A 21003-nucleotide genomic window follows, 5' to 3' on the forward strand; every position below is an offset into this window, starting at 1 on the left:
CTGAGCCAGGATCAGCTGGGGACTCCATCTGATCCTGGGCTCCCATGATGCTGCCCCTTGGAAATCCTGCTGCAGCGTTTCAAAGGGGCAGTATGCACGATTACTCACACGATTACATTGTTTTAATTGCTTGACAACCCTAAAAACAAGTAAAGAACTATCATGATTGTACAATGGGACAAGAGCATTTGAATGGGCTCTCAATGCTTAACATTAACGGTGATGTTGCACATAAATTAGATTTTTCTTCAATTATAAATGAGTTTTCACACAACCAAGCCAGAAAAGCATTCATAAAATGAAGTTTTGCTTGCCCAAGTTTTGCAATGCCCAAGAAAATGAGACCTAAGCCGTAACCCACAACACACTGAATTATCTGGTTTTTTTAATTCTAGAAATATTCTGATAATACTTCTGAGTGTTAAACTGTTGAATTATTAGACCTGTGTGGATCCAGCTGGGGAGGGCTCATGGAACACCCAAAAAGGGCTGTGAGAGCTCATTTGGGAAAGGAAGCAGCAGAAGGGTGGCTGTCTCTTCTGGTAGACCTTGGAAATGGGCAACTCCCTGGCAAATGACCTTGGGGAGCACTAATGGTTAAGGAATATAAGCACAGCTTTGCTGGGCCAAATCAGTAGACAGTCTAGCTCAGTATCCTGTCTTCTGTGGATAGGTTTCTGTGACCATCCACTCAGCAGGCAGCGGCAGTCAAAAAAGCTAATGGAATGTTAGGAAGCATTAGGAAAGGGATAGCTAGTAAGACACAAATACTTTACATTATAATGCTGCTGTATAAATCCATGCATGCAGTTTTGGTCACCCAATCGCAAAGGAAGATACATTAGAATTGAGTGTCCCTAAACCTCTGACCTCTAAAAACTGAGACTGAATGGTAGGGGATGGATCACTCAGCAACTTGTCCTGTTCTATTCATTCCTGCTGAAGCATCTGGCATTAGCCACTATCAAAAGCCCACCATAGGGCTGAAGCACACAAAATCTACTAGGCAGGGCCCCTCTAGGTTTTAGTGTGCAAGGGGAATGCGAGGAGTGTCTTTCTCCCCTTTCAAGCAGAGACCACGTTTTGCTTCGCACTTGTGTGCAACCCCGACTGATTTTTTTGGTGTGGGGCAGCGGTCCCCAACCCCAAAAAAGGTTCCTCATCCCTGAACTATAGTCATCACTATTTCAAGTAACTGTGGTTTAGGATTTAATCACAGTTAATGAAACAGTTTTGAATATGGTTTATCTTCATCCACAGTTGCAGCTCAACTACACCGATAACTAGTCCAGCTGCACCTGTTTCCCATTCTCAGAACGGGTTTATTTTGGCAGTGTAGACTGGCCCTTAGAGAGCCTTCTCTGCAACTGACCCACAGAGCGGCAATGCAGAATTAAGTGTATGGTTGCAGGATCCATGTGACCAACAATTAAGGTCTTTCTTTCTTTCTTTCTTTCTTTCTTTCTTTCTTTCTTTCTTTCTTTCTTTCTTTCTTTCTTTCTTTCTTTCTTTCTTTCTTGAATCTATGGTGAATCATCTACATAATGGGTTGTGTGATGCACACTGGCAGCCAAAATATGGGCACAAATTAACAGTGTTTGATTTTGTCTGGAGACAGAAAATGGACCATCGAGTATGCTTATGTACTTTTGTTCATAATTAACTACATTCAGTAACTCAAACGTTGTATTTAATTTGACCTAATAAATTTAAACATATCACTTAGGCATAACACCTCCTCAGCTGAGGTTTACACTGTCATTTCACAAGTGCTTTTCCCACCATTACTTTTCTATCAGTGATTACAATAGTGGAGTCTGTGGTGTAGACAGAATGCAAAGCATCAAAAAAAGGTTAGACGACACGGTGGGAAAAATGCTTGTGCTTTGTTTATCTCATCTTTATCAAGTGCCTCCAAATGAGTGACAGTCCAGAAACTGAGTTCAAAATGGGGCATTTGCAGATGTGGGTGCTCAGTACTGTGTTCAGATTCCAGGAAGAAAACAAGAGGCTGTTAGTGTTCATTATTAAGAGACTAGTAATTAGACTTAATTAAAAAAGAATTTTCAGCAATTCAGACAGATTGGGCTCAGTTTTGAAAGAGCAAATGTTGTCACTAATTCAAGAGATGCATTTGGAGTGAAGTTGTTTTGCTTTCAGATGTTCAGAAGTCACTACGGTAGAGGGAACAGGAAGTCTGCAAATCTAACGTGTTGTCTCTCACTCCTTCTTGTCTTACAGGCTATCAATTGAGAGGCACTGATGAGAGCTTTAATAATCCTTAATGATGACCACAATTATTCTGATGCTTATACTTTTTACAGAGTGCTTTGGCTGCTTGGGTAAGTTCTTTGATGTTTTGCGGGGTTGGGATTTGGTGCCGTTGGAACATATGTAATTCTCTAGGGTTAATCAAGAAAATCATCTTGGTTTTAAAAATCCAAAAGCTAATGCCCAAAATATGTATAGATCAATTAAAACATATGTAGCTGCTGCATAAGCCCCCCACTTCCATATACTAGATTTTTATGTGTGCATGCTGGAGAGAACATTACCCAGGTTTTTATAGTGCAGAAGGCAAAAATATTATTTGTGCTGAATCCAAGTTACTATTGGCACAATACCATGTGATTGGAAGTTGCTCAAAGCGTATTTGCTCCAAAATGTTTATCCTAGCGGAAATTAAAAGATTAAAATATTACCTTGTACTAATTTCCACATGTTACCAAGTTAATACTTATGAATTTCCTTCAATTAAAAATTAGACTTATATAGTAAGCTCTTTCATTGCGATTAATTCAGTGTAAAATTTTAAAATATTTTGGAAACTTTATTCGAGAACAAATAATTACTGAACCACAATGCAGTTTTAGTTTTTGTATCACAGCTTTCAGACTAACTACTGCAAAAAGTTGAAGTATTAAATATTATCGTTGTAGCACTAAATAGTAAAGAAGAGAGTAAGTACAGAGAAATTAAGATCTTTAGGCAAGGGGAAAAAGATGTTTTCATATGTGTTTTTAACAAAGAGAGAGAAAACCAATAAGGCAGAGATGCAGGAAATCTGCACTATACAATAACAGTATTTAAGAAAACTAAAAAGAATGAACTCAAAACCTTGAAATTATTATAATATGTACTATGCCACTTTAGTAACTTAATACAATTATTTAAATACTCTACTTTCCCCTCATTTTTTCTGATGTGTATTCAACAGTACGTTCTATCTTAGTTATTCTATATTTCAGTTCTAATGTCTTTCAAGTGCATACCATATTTTTACCCAGCATTTAAAGTGCCACGCAAACCAATGATACAATGTACAAGCTTTAAATAATAAGACAATAGCTGTTTTTTCTGAAAGTAGAAAGTAGAAGGGAAAAAAATCAGGTTTTTTGTGGGTATTCTCTTAAAATCTTAATAAAATTTTAAGTGAACTTTACAAATCTTGGGACTTATGCTGCAATTACTCTATTAAAAATGGGAGTGTTGCCATTGATTTCGGTCGGATTGGAATTGGACCCTTCGCAGTAGGACTATACATGATCAGGATGGATTAGATAGATAGCTGGTGTGAACCACATTGTGAAAAGAAAGAAGGAGAAAGATTTCTTATAACTTCTCTAGGTAGGAAGAAATACTTCATCAGTTCAAAAGAAGAAAAACCATGCTCACACTTTCAAAAGAAATTGTGTCACTCTGATAAAACTTAACCAAGGCCTTTAAGATTATGAAAAATATAGAACCAAATCCTGTGTCCTCACTCCAGATTTGGTTGTACAGGATTTACTGGTCCTAAGAATTCAGTGAAAATTGAGCATGAGCTTTGGGAGATGGTGCATTATGATTCATATAGTATGTGGGACTTGCACAGAAAGTCAGAGAATTAATTACGATAGTTGAATTTTTAAAGGATTGGTAATTTAATAACTATTACCATTGTTCTTATGATGGTAAAAATAGGGTACTCTAACATCAACATCAAATTATGGTTGATTTAAGAGGCATAACTTTGACAAACTGAAATTTTGTGTGGGGAAAGGAAGAAAAAAGAACCCTTTTAATGACAGAACTATGAATATGTGTCTATGAGCACAGTCAGGGCACTTATTTAGACAGGAATATATATTTATTCTGACAAATATGCAGTATAATGATAATACAAGCTTCTATTTTCTATGTGGGTACAATGTGTGCAGTTTTTTTCTGAGAAATTATCTTACTGGGAGCTATGACTAGCAATGACATCTGAGAATGAGAGTATAATGTAGTCGACATTAAAGATACAGGAAGTTTCCCTGAATAAGGAATGTAAAATCAGCCTGAATTTCAGGTAAACTCATGAAGCTAAATAGTACTGTTTGGCTGACTTCTTTTATCCCATGCACCAGTTCATATTAGGGATGCTGCATGAGTCCAAATCTAGATCTCAGTGCAAAACTGAGCACATCACTACAATTGGCACCAGAGAGGACCCCTCCTTTGCCATCTCAGCAAACAGACCGGAGATTGTATTCACATGGCTACTGAACCACCTGGTCCACACAACGGCCCACGCTATGACTTTTAACCAGTTTTGGAACCAGTTACTGGCAGAAGTGGGGTTAGGCAATGTTGTGAATCAGGAGATGGGGAAGGCATGGTACTCTTCCAATCTCTGCTCCCATGAGCTACCACTCTCAGAAGTTTGTGTACCTGTATAAAATATGATCATGCAAGCTGCTTAGGGTCCTGGGGTCCCCACACTGAGGGCCAAATACAAATACAACCTGCTAGCCACTCATCCTTGGCTTCCCCTCAGAGAGGCTTATATATCCCCACTGGACTTTGTGTGCTTTGCTCCCCTTTGAGTAGGGATGTTAGATATCGGGTAACTGAATAGCCGAAATGAAATCTGCATGAAATCTTAGGGGTAACATGACAATTAGATAGTTCCCATGGGGAAGGTAAGTAGTGAGTGTGCTCCCAGCCCCACTCCCAAGGATCCCCACTATTACAGGCAGCAGCACAGGGTGCTAGGCAGGAACCGGTCCGCAAGGGGAGTCAGTTTAAAAACCAGCTCTCTGCACAGACTGGCTGCATGCTGCCCTGTGCTGCTGTCTCTGATACAGAGGCAGTAGTGCAGGGCAACGGCAGCCCTTGTTTGTGAGGGGTCTGCTCTCCCTGTGGACAGAGACTCCTCCATGGGATGCGGCAGCCTTCCCTGCTTCCCTGGATAAAGGCAGCAGCGAGGAGGAGGGAGGGGAGGTAAGGGGGAGAGAAGAAGCACCATGGAGCCAGGTCTGGCGGAAACTGGGTTTTTAGAGGGCTCCCCCAGCACCGGCTCCTGCTTCCCCCCCTTGCTGCCTCTGTATCAGAGACAACGGGGGGGGGGGGGGGGGGGGGAATGTGTGTAGTCGACAAGATTAACGGATAAGCCTAGGTGCCAGGAGAGTGTGTACATCATAATATATGGTTTCCTTGTCCTCCCCCACCCCTTTTTTGCAGCCTTTGGTAAGTGGTGAAATAGCTAAACACTTCCAGCTCATCTGAAAAAGTAGATCTTACCCATGAAAGCTCATGATACTCTATGTTTTTGTTAGTCTCTAAGGTGCCACAGGACAACTCGTTATTAAAGACACAGTCTAACCTGGTTACGCCTCTGAGACTTCCAATGAAAACATTGTTATCAGTGGGCATCTTAGTTCAGCTGAATGGAACAATTCATAGCCCACAGAGCTACTGTTTAGGGTTCTGTGAACTCAGCAGATGTCACTACATCCATCACTCTTGGTGCATGTTTTTGAGACTGTCTCTATAACAGCTGGAGACCTTTAAATGAAAGATTAGATTACGGAGAATAAGGCCACATGAAAGAGGTGCTGGTGTGTCATACTAACACCTACTGACTGAATTTGAGCCCTGACTGTGATGGCAGGAAAACTGCTGTGCGGATACAAAATAAATGAATGATTAAGGTGACTGAATTTTAGCCAATTACAAAATCACCGCTATTGTTGTAGTGTAGTGGGCTCTCAGACATGCCAACGGATGACTAAAGTTTGTTGCCCATAACTGTATCCTGGCAGAACATAGTGAGTTTTAGGGGTTATCACTCTTCACTGAAGTCACTTAGGGCATGTCAATACAGCAGGGCTAAAGCCGAAATAAACTATGCAACTTCAGCTACGTCAATTGTATAGTTTAAGTCAAAATAGCTTATTTCGGCTTTTGGCACTGTATACACAGCAGGAAGACTGAGAAAGAGCACTCTTCCTCCGACTTCCCTTACTCCTCGTAGAATGAGGGTTACAGGAGTTGGAGTAAGAAGTCCTCCAGCTTGACATTTTTCAACATTATGTTGCTTGTACTGTAGACACGGACTATGTTATTTCAGAATAATGTCAGTTATTCCAAAGTAACACTGCTGCATACACGTACCCTTCTAGAAAAAACAGGAAAAGAACATTTAAATGGGAATTAAAAATCTGGAGTTTAAGTCTTAGTTTGTTCAGCATAAACAAGTATAAGTTCTGGTCCACCGTGTTGGCTTACAAAGCTTATTTTACATCTGAACCAAGGCAGACAGGTATATCTTCTTGTCTGAAATATTTGTTTTTGTGCTCTACCAGGGACTCCAACTCAAAAACACATTTTCACTACCATTCATGATTCCTTAAATATCAGCCATACATACATGGTGCAACAATAAGTTTTTAATTAGATACCTCACTTGACCCTCTTTGGCTTTGGTTACCAAGTCTGCAGTGCATTGGGTGTCATAAGTTTGTTAGGCCTGCCAAAGTTTACTGTTACAGAACAAAGAACCCTTTGCCATTTGGCAACAGAGGTATTCTCAGGGTCACACTAAGGTGTTTGTATTTATTTAAGGGAAAACAGGAGTAATTAACTATTAAGAAATGAGGTTGCTGTCATAAAATAGGTTAAATAATGCCATACATTATTAATAATATTAGTGTGCTATTTTATTATTCCTGTTCTAAACTTAAAGTTATTTGGTTTTTGTCAATAGCCAATGAGACGAATGAATTATCAGTCAGACAGACACCATCAGAAATAAGGGTATCCACTGGAATGCCAGCCGAAATTAACTGTTCCTGGAAAAACAATGACTCTGTCAAGAGATTTAGAGTAACCTGGAAAATACAAAATCTCACTTGTAAAGAAGGCACCAGCAAAGACCTATTTTCAAAACTTTACTACACAGTCAACTACACACATAAGGATCAAACGGTGCTAAGGATAGACGTTGTGAAAGGAAACGATACTGGAATTTACTTCTGTGAGATAACTATTGAAATACCCTTCATGAAAAAAGGGATGGGAAATGGAACAACTCTAATTGTTGAAGAGAAAGGTAAAGAAGCAGTCAACCTTATTGCCGTTTGTCTCTCTGGAGATTTTTAATCAGAAGTGTGTTATTTACTTTTTTTTTTCTCCCTGAAGGGTTATAGAACCAATGCTCTGACCAAAAGTCAGGGCATTTGGACTACCCATGTCCTTATTCTGGCTTTGACACTTAACTCCTTCAATAGTCCTGGCCAATTCACTTGATCTCTCTGCCTTAGCTTCCTCGGCTATAAAATGCTCATTTCTTGACATCATATGATTGCTGAGAGGATTAATAGATTATTATTATTAGAGCCATTAAGTCTGCTGCTTGCTTCACAGAAGGCATAGAAAGATACCATGAGGCCTGGAAGAGCTTACTGCCTATATTTTAGATGTGAGGCAATGAATGAGGATGACAAATGTTAGAGAGAGTGATGGAATAAGGAAGGACAAAGGTTATATCAATACAGTCACACAGTTACTCATCTTAGTCATAGGCTTTCCCAAGTGATAGTATTTTTATCATTTATTGTGTTTCATTATTTCATTTAATTGATAAAAACAAGCAAGATTAGGAGATACAAATATGGGCATTTTGTATTCACTCAAAGCAAACATTGCAATGATCATAAAGTGATTAAATGTAGTAAAATGCTACACACATGCAATGTTTTATTGCATAATTGCTAAATAGTAATCATTTTTATTTTTGGGCCCAGTCCTGCAAACACTGTGAAACTTTGTTTATGTGAGTAGTCCTACTGAAAGGATTACTCATGTAGCAAAATCACAAACGTGTGCCAGTGTTTTGGGGGAAGAGGAATCTGATAATTTATTTGGAGTGAACCTAGCCATTGAGGCAATAGGACACACATATCTAAAAACATAACATGGTCTATATATTGTGCTTGTAAGTAATCAACTTGATTTGGAAGGTTTGTTTGCAGAAGCCGGATCAACGGAAAAGTATAATTTTATGGCAATTCTAGCCATCTTTCCTTGCCTAGCATCAGTGGCCTGTTTTTATTTCTGTTACAAAAAGCAGCAGAACTCAGAAAACTCTGGTAAGTGACAGTGCTTTTTTGCATATAATCCCTAACAGCAAAATGAGGGTCTCAGGATATGTGTACACCCAAAAAGCAGCACAAGAAGGGGAACTGAATAGTACAACTCTTGCACCTCCTGTCCTGGTTTCTTCATTGGCCCTCCAAGCAATAAGCTATAGGTGAGGCATTCCAGGCATTCAGTAGGAGGCCTACTCCACATGTGTTTGCATGGACCCTTCCTGTGCACCCATAACAACTATGCCCCAGCAACCACTGCACATAGTCGCTTGTGTGGCTAACTTGTGATCCTGGAAAGAATAGTCTGTGGGGTGGCTGAGTGGGCATTTGTGGAGATCCTTGGCTAGCCAGAATAGAAATGGCAAATCAGTACTGCTTTCTCCTTTAATGGGGACAAAAGAGCCAGAATTTAGCCCTTAAAGTTCTATGGTAATTCACATAATAATCATTAATAGAGTGTTTGCAGCCTGGTTTCAGGCACCAGCGCTGCTCTGCATTCCCTGTTCAGTTAAATAGATCTGTAAATAATTTTGGTTTTTTTCTTGTCAATATATTTCTCTTTCCCATTCAAAAGAACTACCTTTAATACTGTTCACATCCCAAACATGAATTTAATGTGGCGGTTTGTTCGATGTTTGTGCAGCACCTAGCATAAGGAGGTCCTGGCTCATGACTGAGGCACTGAACTGCTACATTAATGCAAATAATAATCATAATAAAGAGGAAATGCAACTATTGCACTTATCCGTCTCAATTGTTCTGATGAATGGCAAATCCTGCCTTTTCATCACATGGGAGTGATAAGCAGAGAAGAGGCCGCAGAAAGCTTTCTGTGATCTCTTGTCTCCTTATCACATTTTCACAATGGGTGGTTCTCAGGATTTTATTAAGGCTGTAGCAATTCTTGGGTGTTTTCACCTGTCTCATAAAAATATTATCAAAGGCTGCCAGCTTATGAATTTTACCTTATACAAATGCCCATCATCTCTCATTCCTAGAGAGGTGTACAGAGAACAGTGGTGGAAGTAGTACATGGAGAGATCAGAAAACTACTCCCCCTGGGGAACAGTAGACAAGGGAAGGTGGTATTGCAGTGTTGCCAACCTGGGTGAACTGACTGAATCGTGGGATTTTAGCACCTGCAAATGGCTATAATATTCTTCTAACATTCCAAATTAAATTTTTTCAGGAGTGTTGATTTCCTCTGTTAAATAAAGGTTCTATCCCAGAAATGGCTGTAGTAAAGTGGCAGATGGAAGGAAATTTCCTTCCGTGGCTGAGGAACAGCAGTGGAGTTCTTCCATGGAGGTCAATGGCTGGAATAGGCTCTGAGGCCCCTTTGGTTACATCTACACACCCCACACTTGGGAGTCTCCCAACCTAATTCAACAGACTTGGGATGATGGGCCTTGCATTACCATGCTCCAATCAGCCACGTAGATGTTGTGGGTCTGGCTGCAGCTTGGACTCTGAAACCCAGGGAGTAGGTGGCTTTCAGAGCCTAAGCTCCAACCAAAGCTAAGTGCTGTTTACACATACATTTTTGTAGTGCTTGTTTGAACCCCACAAACCCAAGACTGTCAAGCTAGACTGGCAGGCTCATTACAGGAGGTTCTGTGGCCATATACTCTTATACGGTCTAATAAATATCCACAAATCCACTGGTCAAGGTGGTCACAAATTCTCCTCTTTTAAGTGTAGATACATACTTTTTTAGTTTTTAAAAAGATCATTACAGTACATCCTCCCATGGGAAAAAATATCAGAGACTCCATCAAGTGGCAGATCCTCTAGCCCTTCACAAACCACTGATGTGACTCCTGAAATGTGGAATGAACAAAATAATGGTGACATGTCACATAAAAGTGTTCCCCTCCCTTCAGTGTCAGAGAGAAGGACCCATGAGGAACAGACACTTCAGGTGATGGAACTGGATGAAGGAAATGAGATAAATGAAGCAGATGAGAGAAATTCTTCCTCAAACTCATCAGAATGGGTAAGCGATTTATAGCGGGTGTGAGGTTACAAGAAGTGGGCTCCAAAGAGAGGTATTCATGGAGGTTCAATTGACCAAATTTATTAGGAGAACAGGAAGTTGCTGTTGTTTAGTATAATATCCTACTGCACAACATTATACCATGAAATAAAATGAAATGCCTTGTCAGTAAGGGCAAGGCAAACAAACTTGCTTAATTTTATTTTAAAATCTCTATGTCAGAAAGGCCTGGCTCCTATATTGACATACTACAAATTCTAGAAAAGGAGGGCAGCAAGAAAACAGATAATTACAGAGATTGGGTTAAAATAAACAAGTGAAATGGACTGAATACCTGGCCACAGAGGTCTCAGAGACAGGTTAACTCACAAAAGAAAATAGCTTCTGTGAATGGCGATAGGTCACAGTGAGGGCTAGCTCCACATGCTGTCTGAAGGCAGAGCACAGTACTGTATCATCCTCTTCCCCTGAAGTGCTATAGCATGCCACAGCATTGTCACCCATTGCTACTGCAACCATGCTTAGCAGCTTCAGTATACTCGACATTGTGAGGAAAGCACAGACCACAAGTACATACATGTCAAGTAAGCCAGGGGCCTCAGATCAACTGTGCTGGAGCAGCTGGGGATTGGGCAAATTGACTTCACACTGTCTTTCTGCTCCTCCCTTTGGACTTGGTTCAGCTCAAAGCATCATTCTAGTGGCTGAAGATCACTGGAGTGCAGTAGCACTCAGCCATACCCCTTTTCCCTGGCTATGCATTGGACATCACTACGTTGCAGGTGGCATAGAACCACACCTGCCTACAGATCCACTTATTCTGGGGAGACCCCATGAAGCTCATTAAGCCATCTTTGTACCTCCATCAGGGCCTAGAGCTGGCCCAGAGTCTGCCATAAATGTCAGTGGCATAAAAATTCACAGCTGGGTCTGATTTCCATTTGTTCAGAAGTTAGTCACCTAACCTTAAGCACACTAGCTGTAACTGTGTATTGGGGAGGGGAGCTAGCACTTAAATATAGCCTTTGACATAATCAAGCCACTGTATAAAGCTTAAATGATCAATTCCCATAGTACCTAGGTTAACAGATTGGGATACTGAGGCTATGTCTATACTACACGTTTTTGCGGCAGAAAATATGCTAATGAGGGACTCATTAGCATAAGTCATGACATCATTAGCATATTTTCTGCCATTTCTTTTTGTGCCAGGGGTTTTTGTGCAAAAAGATGCAGCGTAGCCGCTTCCGTTTTGTGCAAAAAAAACCCTGTTTTGCACAAGAGCCATTCTTCCTAATTTTTTGAGGAAGAACGGCTCTTGTGCAAAAGGGAGTTTTTGCGCAAAAAGGAGCCATCTACACAGCTCTTTTTTATGCAAAAACCTTTTGTGCAAAAGGGATCCGAGGAGGAAATGCAATTGAGAGCTTGACCTATGCAAATGAGTGCTCCATTTGCATTTCCTCTTGCAGAAGTGGCTTGTAGTATAGATGCATCTTGAGACACAAAAAATCAAATTCAACTCTAGCAGACACAGTTTCCATTGAAATCCCTGGGTGTGCCACAGGCTTGCACTAAATGTAGCCCAAAGTGGTTAGGCAAAATGCCAAAGGACACAGAAGTGGTTATTGACAGAGCTGATGTTAAAATACAGAGGTTTCTGGCTTCTCACCCCATTTTCAGTTTCACATTAGTGGTGTTGTTACCACTACTGAAACTTGATTGGTATTTGCAGAGGGAAGAGGGAAGCTTAAATGGTCAAGACAAGAGTAATTTTTTGGAAAAGAAATATAATTGAAAACTTCTTCACCAGAATGCACGGATTCACCCTGCCTTTAAACAGTTTATTTTGTAATACTATGGGAAATATCACAATAATTTTTGCACTCTCATCATAGCCATGTTGATCCCAGAATATTAGTAAGACAAGGTGGGTGAGGTAATATCTTTCAGTGGCCCCTCTTCTGTTGGTCCAATAAAAGCTATTAATGACCTCAGCCATGAGAAAAATGGTTCTATGAAAAATAGTGCTGGGAATGAGAAGGCAAGCATCAAAGTTAGGGTGGAAAGCAATCTGTTCATTGCTAGTCATTAGCTGGGATGGACTTGCATGGTCAACAAGAGTCAACCAGATGTGTGACTATAATAACGAAAGTTCTGCTGCTGTTTCATAACTAAATGACTATGAGACACAGTCGCCTCCTGTCATGACCTTGCATCTGTTTGTTCCTTTATGTAACAAAGTCCTTTCTCTTTTTTTAATGAAAATGCAGGGTGATTAAATCAGCAACGGGCAACCTAGGTTAGTGAATAGGTTGTGTGAGTGGCCCTCCTTCCTCTCTGTGGGCCACAAGATTGTCATAACCAAGATGGTCTCCCAGGATACATAGTTTGGCTAACTGCATTTGCGTACTTAGAATTTGTGCAATGTGCCAATTGAACAGTAGCAGTGCTTTGATTGGATGTAGAGGGAGCACACGGCTTTCACAGTCAATGTTGTGTGCAGTCAGCTCCCACTTCACTTCATGTACCCTTGCTTTACATGTGTACCACTTTAGTAATACTCAGGGCCAGATTAAGACCGTTAGAGGCCCTAAGCACTGAAAAGATTATGGTGCCCCCAAAATAAAAACAATACTATACCATCAAATCTCATTTTTTGGTGCCCCTGCTTTGCTGGTGCCCTAAGCACATGCTTAGTCTGCCTATTGAGTAATCCATACTGGTCGGGGAAAAAACAGTGACATTTGGCAATCTTGTGTGTGGGTAATGGTACACAATAACTCAAAGGTCACACACAGATGGACTGCATGCAACTTATGGGCCACAGGTTTCCATTGCTGTAAATGGAACTCATAAATCATTGAAGAGACTCCATAAACTGCAATGGTTCTAGTTTAGTGAAGCTAGTAAATATCTTACACCTAGACGCTACACTATATTCCAAACTAACTTTTCTAAAAGTTAGGAACAGATATTGCTTTGTTTCCTGTGCTATATACACTGTGCCTTTTAAATTCTAAAACCGAATTTGATTATTTTAAAAGTGTGATCTTTCATTTCTAAGACTACCTTGTTATTAGTTCGATCTGGTGACCGGTCTCACAGAAGTTTGCAGCACTTTAGAGAGTTTTTTGGTTCCTTTCATGATTATTTTTAGATGAGGTTGTGCTATATTTTTCCCTGCTTTACATTAGGAGACAGCAAGTGCCATGTTGCTGCAATCTATGTCAATGCAAGTCTGTATCTGCATCTTATATTTAGTGCAAATCTATCTACCATCTCTGATTTATGTTCTTACAAAGAGGGTGGTATGTAGCTGGGAGTATCACAATTTCTACTTGTTTAGGTATCATAGGCAGCTGTAGTTGTTTTCTTCCTGTTGGAGTGAGAAGATGATCAGGGCTTAGAATCCAGTCTTGGGTTACATTATTGGCTGTGTCACAGATTCCCTACTGCAAGTCACTTCATCTCTCTGGGCCTCAGTTTCCCCTCTGTAAAAGGGGACAATAATACCTAGCACAAAGCAGTATTGTGAAGACAGATTTAAAAAACATCCAATTCCTGACTTCCATTATCACATTTCTGTGTACAGTACAAAGTTGAGAAATTCGGGAGAGTTATCAAGATGATTTTGTGGCTTACACACCTAGGCTACATCTACACTGCAGGCTTTTTGTGCAAGACCAGCTGTTCTTGCACAAAAACTTGCAGAGTGTCTACACTGCACATGCGTTCTTGAGCAAGTAAATTTACAGTAAAGCCTTGGAACAGAGGGCTTCTTGCACAAAAGCTATTCCTCTCCTCATGAGGAATAAGTCCTTTTGTGCAAGAGCTCTTGTGCGAGAAGGCAGCATGGATGGGCAACAGGGGTTTCTTGTGCAAGAAACTCCTATGGCTAAAATGGCCATCAGAGCTTTCTTGCGCAAGAGAGCGTCTACACTTCCATGGATGCTCCTTGTGCAAAAGCAAATCTCTTGCGCAAAAGCACAAGGCAGTGTGGACGCGCTCTTGCACAAGAATTTTTGCACAAGAACTCTTGCGCAGTACAGTTCTTGTGCAAGAAGCCTGAAGTGTAGACGTAGCCCAAGTGTAACAGAATCTTGTGCTGTGCATACACATATGTATATAGGTCTGGGGGGAGATATTTAGGTCTCCCTGCTTTTTGCTGCAGATCTCATTTAAAGACCTCAAACATTTTTATCCACAAATACCCATGAAATGAAAACTGGGACATGATGTACCGCTCCAAATAGCACTTAGATACCCTAGTAACTGGACACTAGATAAATTACATAAAAAATAGCAGTTAAAGGTAAAAGAACTATGGTTTTATGAATAAAACCATGTGTAGTGGGGACTTGAAAAGTCATAGCGGTAGAAACTCCAGCCCATTTTTGGTGCCATTTAAAAATAGGAATAGACCTGAACTAAAATTTTGGATAAACTACAGCAAATTGTGTGGGATTCAGATCCAAGTGAGAATTTTGCAGCTGGACTCTTCCTGTAATGGGATAAATGAAACCTCTGGTTCCAAACACTGGAAAGACTTTGTACTTGAATTCAAATATTGTGACTTGGGTTTATCTCTGAATGTAGAACTCCATGACTTTTGAGATACCGCTAATCGTGTTCCTTTTTTGTTCCTTGAGCCCTAGTCTAGACAACATGTGGTAAACACACTTTAATAGAAAAAGTTAATTTGATGGGAATTCTCTTTGGTTTTTCAAGGTTACTTCCACACTTTACGAGTCCCTTGATTATTTTGCAATGAAGCAAAATGAAGATAAAGAGGAGGACAACAAACATTCTGTTGCTTTTTCATCCAATGCAGCAGATTAGTAAATCTCATGACTTACAGCATCTGGGAAATCCAGAAGATGTGAGGAAGACAACAAGGACCCTACACCCATTTTGACAGTCCAGGGCTGAAAGTTCTTATCATTAATGCGATATAGATAAAACTAGCAAGGCCACAGAGTATCATAGCATAATTTGCTTCTTGATCTTGCAGTATGCAACTCAAACCCAGTGAAGTCTCTTTGCTGTCCCTGGCACACCACTGTGACAGCAAAGCTGGTATGGTACCAGTAGTAAAGTTGGTTCAATATAATGGGGGAAGAGTATTTGTGTTATTGACTCATGCCAAATTCCAGGAATCTTTTGTTGGTGGTGTTTTAAAAGTTTGATATCTCCCTGTTTTGCTATTTACCTGGGAGTTTTTTGTGATGTAGCGGCTTTTCTCTCCCCCACTTTCCACATCCTAGTGTGCAGGAGCATGATACACAATCATACTATGAGGATTTGCCAAACTAAATCTCATTGAACTATTAAACATGCTGCTTCAGGCAATGGAGAGTACATGATGGTTTACAGCAGCGGTTCTCAAACTTTTTGAGCTCCGGAGACCTTTACATGCATAAAAATGTATGTGGAGCCCCAGCGATCCACTGATTGTCTGTGTTGTACCTATTGATGTTTCTAGTTTGTCAGCCTCATGGAGCCCCTGGAGATGTCTCCTCCGTAGACCACAGTTTGAGAAACACTGGTTTACAGGAAGGTGGAGAAAAACCGCACACTGATAATCACCAAGACAGTTGGGCAATACTTTGCATAGGATGAAATCCTTCCTGGCCTCTGTGGTGATCACCAGATGCACTGAAAAATTAGATTTCATTACCCTATCTTAGCATAGGTGCGAAATAAATTACAGTTTGAATATTATACTTAATAAAAGCTAATTATAACCCACTTTGGAGGGATAAGATTTTGGATGCTGAAGGCTGATCTTATACTGTTTTTTTTCCCTCTCTGACAACCTCAAAAATAATCACAAAAATTGTTCAAAAACTAAAGACAAGATTAAAAATGGACTTTCTATAAGCCTAGTAGAAGACAAACATTAACAGCAAACAAATGCAGCATCTTAATATTTTAGGCTTATTGAAAACAGAGCAAGTGGCCAAAACATCAGTGTGTTTGTGTAGCAAATCTTTTGTCTGCTGCTAAGGCTCATTCTGTGGATTGTTTTCTCAAAAGCAGGCACAGGTAAGCAAATGTTATCATTATGTAAGAGGGTACTGATCTAGCGGGACCCTGAGGGTGCCAACAAACACAGACTGGCTTTTTCAAACTGCTCAGCAACAGCTGAGACACTTTAAATGTTATTCTGCACCTTTTCAATGAAAAGGGAATGGTTTCCAAGTATTTTCTTTGTGTTGATGTTTGTGGTAAAGAGAGAGAGAGAAAGTCATTTGGTAACAGTGCATCGCTCAATCACTAAACCTAAATCGACCTGTATTTAACTTACATGTAAATAAAACAAGATTGTCTTATTTATTTCTCTGTTATATTTTAGTCATTTAAATCACAAGCACTGGTGTCTCTCATTCTTTTCATAATTTTAATCATTACAGGTTTGTTCTCTTCAGTGTAGGATAAAACCGTCATAAAAGTGTCATGAAGAACTTTTCTTCTATAGATCACAGATGTGACTGGTGACCCATCAGATTGGCCACTGTTCTGTGCTGTTTGCTTGTAGTTAATTAATTAGTTAGTTTATTTTGTTCTCCAGTGTTCTTAATATCACACTGCAGAATCTACTGGAAATTGTACATAGGTTGCAGGAGGAGAGATGGAAGAAAGGAGAAGTATTTTAATACATTTGTGTATAGCTGATGACACACAGAATTGCTACATAAATCACACAGATCTAGGGACTTAGAGCTAGACATTTTATGAGCTCCAGAAACACAGTTCTCTAACAGCTGAGTTAAAATACATTTCCTTTAGCTGCTGGTAAAAGTACAGTTGTCTTATTCTTTCCATGATCATTCAATCTCTCCTCTCTCTCTCTCTCTCTCTCTCTCTCTCAGAGAGAGTACTAGTATCTTACAAAGGGAAGGGGAAAAATGAAATTACTTTGTTCACAGCTCTGCATTTTCAGGGCTGAAATGTCCTGTCTAGTAATTGGGAAGTAGCATCTTTGCAAATGCCTGTTGGTCTAGTCAGGGTGAGTGTGTGAATTAGTCCAGAGGTCATAACGTCCTAGGAAAGTTTTATATCAAGTTCAGTGAAAGGAGTTTAGAAGAAATATACAATTTGTAAAGCTGAAGGCAACTTTAGTATCAAGACTTAGTGCTTGATCTAAGAAGCTGCCTAAGTAATAAATGGCTAGCAACAAATCTATTTCCCCAAATACCAGTGATTAGAACTGCATGTAAAATACTTACATCTCTACATATATTTTAGATTTGTGTGTCTGCCTGTCTGTGAGCTTGTCTGTGTGTGTGTGTCTGTCTGTTCAAGAACTCCTTCTAAATCAGTGTTTCTTAAACCTTTTAAGACCAAGGACCAAACAATTTTTTTTATGAGGAACACCAAGGATTTTTTGTTGAGGAAAAAAAAAGGTGACCTGCCCCTTTAAGGATGGCTATTTTAAATTCTGTTCTCTGCAGGACACCTCCGACTGCCTCGCAGCACACCGGGTGTGCCACGGAACACAGTTTAAGAAACCCTGTTCTAAACAGTAAGAGCTAGGAGCACCAAATTTGGAGCGCAGCTTCCTCTTATCCTAACTTAAAGCACAGTCAGGGTTTACTTATGCCAAGAAAATGGGAAGTGCTGGGAATGGAAAGGGAGGGGCACCGAGAGGACGGACATGATACTCAGAGTGGCCACTGGGGGCAGTGAGCCTGCAGGGGAGAGCAATGCTGCAAAGAGACCACTTGGGAGGCAGATGCACCACCAAGAGAGTGGCCAGAAGGGCTGGGGCTCCACCGCCTTGCTTGTGACCAGATCAGGTAAGTAGTCTCCCTGCCCCGAATCCTTCTCCTCTCCCCCAGCCCTTGCCCACAGCATGTGGCCGAGGGAGGTCCGTGATGGCTGGGAGGAGCAGGGGGGTGGGGTGGAAAGAAGGCCCTACTGGCTGAGACAGCTGGGGGGATGGAGGGAGGAGAGAGACGAAAAGGCCCTAACAGCTGGGGGAGGGAGAGAAAGCACCACTGGATGGGACCCTCTGCCCTGAACCTCTCTGCACCTCTTACCCCACCATATACATCCCCACCCTCTTTTCTTGCCTGCCCCTACATCTCCAAGGCTCTGTCCTGACTCTTGCACCCCCACAATGCCAGCACCCTGCCCTGAAGAACCCGGGCAATGATGGGTAAGTCTTTTAGTACTTAATAAGGAACGGATACCCTCTGAGCTGCAGGTCAGCAACATGTCTGAATCGTTTTCTTGTTGGAAACTTTAGTAAGTATTTAATTATATGATAGCCTCACCAGTAAGGATTTCAGGATCTTCCCCTTGCTAACAGCTGCCTGCATTACTATGTATGACCAACATTTCTATGGTCTAAATTTTAAAGGGTACGCCCAGTTGTCCTGACCTACTTTTATCCATGAGTTGACTGTGGCAAGAAGCCAGCTGATTTATTTTCAGAGCTCACACCCTTTGCCTGAGCCCTGCTCAGTTAGCAAATATTTGATATATGTACTGCATTTCTTTCTTATGGGATTTTATGTGATGAAAGATTGTGCAATCCCTTTTCAGGACTTGTCACAGCATGTACATATCTTATGTTGCTTGTTGATTTTTTCCCACGGCTGCCATGTTCACTATGGATTTGCTTTAAAACAGAACAATATAATTAATCTCCTGCCATATTCTGACACCCAACATGATATTAATGCTGGCTCAATCAAACTCATAGGCCTAATAATAGAACTTTTCAAACTCTAAGAGAATCTATGAGGATTGATTTCAGCCACCATTTTGGCTTCTCCCCTCCTGAGCAAGGTATGCCTGGAGCCACATTGCAACAAGTTTAATTTGTCTGATTCAAAGCACTTCTCTGCCTAGAAGTAAAAAAAACAAAAAACCAAAAAAAAAAAACCCCTCAAAATGTATTAAACATCAGAGCAGCTATGCTGTCATGGACTCATGGGAGAATGCTGCAAAATCTCACATTTATTCTGTGGAACTGATTTACTTTTAGAGTCTTATTAATGTGATTGTTTAGTTCAGCCACAAAAATGGAGGGGAGGGGGGCGGAAAATCATTCTCCATGGTGGTTACAGTAGCAGCCCTGATAGCAGCACCATGACCTTGGCTCACCACTTTCTTCCCCTTTGCACAGTGACCAGCTAATGATGCAGTTTAAGCCTCGCTACCTAGACCAGTAGTCTCCAACCTTTTTAGGCAAAAGATCACTTTTTGAATTTAAGTCAATCCAGGACCTACCTCATACCTAGACCATCCTGCCCTGCTCTTTCTCTGAGGCCCTGTGCCTGCCCCACCCCTTCACGAAGGCCACCCCCTGCTCACTCTGTGGAGATTGGGTACAGAGGGGACACCATGACCTCTTACCCCTTCCTCTGTCTCCCCCACCCTGCCCAGCAAGCAGGAGGCTCCTGGGGGCAGCTCCAGGGCAGAGGGAAGGAGCAGCACCGTAGTGGAGGGAGGAGCAGCTGAAGTGCCAGCACTTGGTAGCCTTCTGGCCAAACCAGTCAGGATCACCCCTCAGAGGCTCCAAGATCTACCAGTAGATCCCGATCTACTGGAAGGTGACCACTGACCTAGACAATGCTTGAGCACCAGAGCCTTTGTCCAGTGGTACTTGTGGCAGGAAAGTATGAAGCAGATGTTCCTCCTTCTGTGCTTTGTGGGGGCATTGACACAGATGATCTGTACTAGAATGGGCTGTGTCAGTACCAGTGATGAAGACGAAGGCCTGGTTTGCACACAAGTTGAATTGGTTTAACTAAAATTGATTTAAAAACTGATTTTATTTAAATCAGTGGAAACCTCTGTTGGACACAATTAACTGCTTTTATCTGTCCAACTTGGGCCTGTACATTTACCAGAGTATGCTAAACTCCTATGTCAGGTTTCAAATCAATTTAGTAGTGTCCACAATGATTGAGTTAATACTATAGCAGCTTAAAAATACACGATTAGTTAAACAGGTGCAACATTGGGTGTGGACCAGACCCAAATACAAAGTCTGTTTAATGCAAACAAGAGAGGGTAATAATTCTTGCCTTGCTCCCAGCAATAACAATTAAAAATAAAACAATAAAAAGTTAATAAAAATGAAAGTTAAATCAATGCAGCAGCCCAGAATCAACAATTTGCTTGAGCCACGTGGAATTTGAAAGTGAAGAATTCTTATACCCCTCTTCTAAATCTAAACCTATGATTTTCAACATACTCGGAGGAAAGAAATGGAAAAACATTATCAAAATTATGACTACATGGTCTGTTTGTTTCACTGAACTAGAGAGGCTGTTAAATTCTCTAACCTCTTGCCGCTCTCTGCAAGGGGGAAGTGGGATTTTACACCCATGAATGATTTCCCATACCATAACCACTTTAAAATCAGATTCCAACTACTTCGTGAGGCCACATCATCCTTTAAGTGGGCAAGGAAAGCATCAATGAGTACAGTACAATGAAAAAGCAGCTATGACTCTTGTACCCTTCTATGCCCTTGGCTGATAATGGGGGTGGCAGTTATAAATAATTTAAGAAATTTATCAAGTGTTGTAGCAATCACCAGTGGAAAGTGAACTGCAAAGCACTTCAAATCTATTTTGCTTCACCAATAGGTGC

General features: G+C 40.8%; 1 pseudogene across 1 annotated transcript; it reads left to right on the forward strand.

The window, feature by feature from the left end:
* Positions 1-1952: 1952 nt before the first annotated feature.
* LOC102462366 (uncharacterized) lies at positions 1953-16786 on the forward strand (annotated as a pseudogene). The gene is made up of 5 exons (XR_016349390.1): positions 1953-2342; positions 7013-7357; positions 8268-8396; positions 10280-10392; positions 15121-16786. The product of XR_016349390.1 is annotated as an uncharacterized LOC102462366 (transcript).
* Positions 16787-21003: the final 4217 nt, after the last annotated feature.

Source organism: Pelodiscus sinensis, chromosome 4 (assembly GCF_052426305.1).
Source record: "Pelodiscus sinensis isolate ZL-2025 chromosome 4, ASM5242630v1, whole genome shotgun sequence".
Taxonomy (NCBI): domain Eukaryota; kingdom Metazoa; phylum Chordata; order Testudines; family Trionychidae; genus Pelodiscus; species Pelodiscus sinensis.